The following is a 3,470-nucleotide window of genomic DNA, read 5'->3' on the forward strand; positions in this document are numbered from 1 at the left end:
CCTCAAAGGTGACCGACCGAGCGGCGTCTCCCCCCGAAGCCGTGTCTCGACTGTTGAGAACAGACGAAGTCCGGTGCGGCAATACGCCGGGTACTCCCTTCGCCAAACTCGTGCCCCCCTTCGATTCGTCTTTCCTTCTCCATCCTCCCTTCTCGCTCCGGGGCGTCCGCTTGGTCTCTCTCTCTCGCTCTCCCTCTCGCTCTCGCGCTCCCTGCCGAGCCGCCTCGGAGGACGGCGGACGAGGGGAAGGCGACGGCGTTCGGCCGCGGGGCACACCGCACGGTGAGAACCCACTCGCCCGCCTCCCCGCACGTCTGTCATCCCCCCACTATCGTAGGGGCTCGGGAAAAGACTGGAAAACGCGGAGCTCGGCGGTGGCGTGGAAGCGCCACCCACCGCCGCCGCTCTCGCCGATGCCCACCGCGGAGGCCGCCCTTCGGACGCTGGGGTGCGGCGCGGGCCTCCGCGGACGAGCTGCGCATCTGAAAGTCAAAGGGCCGCCCTCGGAGAAGATCGTTGTGCTGCCCCGCGCGGGGAGCGATTCGGACGGCGGGCCCCCACGCCGAGGTGGGTGGGCGCCCCTCCGTTCGCCCGTGCGGGTCGTCGGACCGCTGCCGTACCACGGTTCGGGTCAAACTCCCCACAGCTCGGCCGCCTCCGTCCGTAGACGGGAGGGCGACCGCCGGCGTGCGCGCCCAAGGACGAGTGCCTGAAACCCGGGGGGGGGTAACAGAGGAAGGAGACCGCCCGCCGTAAACCGACGCGGGCTCCAAAGCCCGGGCCGAGCGAGCGGCACCACCTCCCCACCCGGGAGCGCTGAGCCAGATCGATCGGAAGAAAGGGCAGGGGCTCGGGTGGAACCCCTGCCTCCGTTCTTCCCCTCGGGGGAGACGGGGAAGAAACGTGCCCCTGGAGTCCTGGAAGCGAGTGTCCGGCGCGCTCCGGGCGCCCTCGAGACGGAAGCCGGGTCGCGGTGCGATTCTCTCATAGGTCTCCCCGTTGGCGCGGAAGCGGGAGACATCCGACACAGAGAAACGCCGAGCCCGCTCCGAGGGGACAAAGTCAGAAGGAGCGATCCGCCCTCCCAGAGCCCTCCTCTGCGGACGAGGACTCTGGATCTGCCCCCCTTCTGACGACCGTCGCCCTCAGAGGACAGGAACCCACGTGGGGAGGGTCCGTTCGGGCTCGGGCGACCCAGGAAACGCGTCTCGGACTCGGGACGGACAACCGGCAAAAGTCCCCTGGAGCCGCGGAAGCCTGGTCTCGGCGCGAGTGCGAACTTCCATGCAAAAGGGGGGTACTCGCCAAACCGCCTACCCGAGTCGAGGAACCACGAAAACAACGGATTTTGGTCGGGGCCGAGAGGTACCTCTCTCTCCTATATCCTGCAGCTGGTGTGCAAAACTGGGTATTTGCATGGTGAGACACCGACCCCCACTTTAAGGGAACAAAGTCAAAAAGTGTCCGACCTCCTGGAGCCGTGCGGCGGATCCGGCGGCCAGAAATTTCCTCATTCCGGTTCTATTTTTTTTTTTTTCGAATTTGCGAAATTTGGAGGCCAGGCGGCGTAGCTGGGACCTGGACTAGCTCGAAACACCCTGAACCGGTGAGCGGAATCGATTTCCCAAAGTTCTACGGCTCCCGGAAGCCAAAAACAGCTCGCCGGAAAATTTCAAAGTCCCAAGGACTCTTTCTTGAAAATCAATCCGGGGGCCATGGAAGTGTCCTCGGTACAACCTCAGAGCTTTCCCCCGCCTGGAAGTCTGACAGCGGTCTGACGTTTTTCAAAGTTTTGAGCTCTCTGTTTGTTCTCAAAGTCACAAAATCGCTTTTTTTCAGTTTTCCACCCAGCAGACCCAAACTTCACCCCCACTTAGGTCACTGTCTAGGGGCGCCTTACGACATATTGACGCCCCTTTAGGGTGGAAGTAGGGGAAATGGGTGATTTTTACACAAAATCGGAAATTTCTCAAAATTTTTCTAAGTGTCAAGGACTCTTCCAGAAAATCTCCCCCAGGCTCCTGGAAGCGTCCCCGGTACACCTCTGGCGGCTGCCCCCGCCTGGAAGTCCGACACACGCCTGAAATTTTCAAAGTATGAAAATACGCATTTTCATCCAAAAATTCAACTTTCCCCCCGTGCACCGCAAACTTCACCCCCACTTAGGTCACTGCCTTGGGGTGCCTTACAACATATTGACGCCCCCCTGGGGTGGAAGTAGGGGAAATGTGACATTTTTCACAAAATCGAGATTTTCTCAAAATTTTTCTAAGTGTCAAGGACTCTTCCAGAAAATCTCCCCCAGGCTCCTGGAAGCGTCCCCGGTACACCTCTGGCGGCTGCCCCCGCCTGGAAGTCCGACACACGCCTGAAATTTTCAAAGTATGAAAATACGCATTTTCATCCAAAAATTCAACTTTCCCCCCGTGCACCGCAAACTTCACCCCCACTTAGGTCACTGCCTTGGGGTGCCTTACAACATATTGACGCCCCCCTGGGGTGGAAGTAGGGGAAATGTGACATTTTTCACAAAATCGAGATTTTCTCAAAATTTTTCTAAGTGTCAAGGACTCTTCCAGAAAATCTCCCCCAGGCTCCTGGAAGCGTCCCCGGTACACCTCTGGCGGCTGCCCCCGCCTGGAAGTCCGACACACGCCTGAAATTTTCAAAGTATGAAAATACGCATTTTCATCCAAAAATTCAACTTTCCCCCCGTGCACCGCAAACTTCACCCCCACTTAGGTCACTGCCTTGGGGTGCCTTACAACATATTGACGCCCCCCTGGGGTGGAAGTAGGGGAAATGTGACATTTTTCACAAAATCGAGATTTTCTCAAAATTTTTCTAAGTGTCAAGGACTCTTCCAGAAAATCTCCCCCAGGCTCCTGGAAGCGTCCCCGGTACACCTCTGGCGGCTGCCCCCGCCTGGAAGTCCGACACACGCCTGAAATTTTCAAAGTATGAAAATACGCATTTTCATCCAAAAATTCAACTTTCCCCCCGTGCACCGCAAACTTCACCCCCACTTAGGTCACTGCCTTGGGGTGCCTTACAACATATTGACGCCCCCCTGGGGTGGAAGTAGGGGAAATGTGACATTTTTTCACAAAATCGAGATTTTCTCAAAATATTTCTAAGTCCCAAGGACACTTTCAGAAAATCTTCCCCAGGCTCCTGGAAGCGTCCCCGGTACGCCTCCGGCGGCTGCCCCCGCCTGGAAGTCTGACACACGCCTGAAATTTTCAAAGTATGAAAATACGCATTTTCATCCAAAAATTCGACTTTCCGCCCGTGCACCGCAAAATTCACCCTCATTTAGGTCACTGCCCTGGGGTGCTTTACAACATATTGACGCCCCCCTGGGGTGGAAGTAGGGGAAATGTGACATTTTTCACAAAATCGGAAATTTCTCAAAATTTTTCTAAGTCCCAAGGACACTTTCAGAAAATCTTCCCCAGGCTCCTGGAAGC

The sequence above is a fragment of the Ranitomeya variabilis genome, unplaced genomic scaffold (genome assembly GCF_051348905.1).
Source record: "Ranitomeya variabilis isolate aRanVar5 unplaced genomic scaffold, aRanVar5.hap1 Scaffold_401, whole genome shotgun sequence".
Lineage (NCBI taxonomy): Eukaryota > Metazoa > Chordata > Amphibia > Anura > Dendrobatidae > Ranitomeya > Ranitomeya variabilis.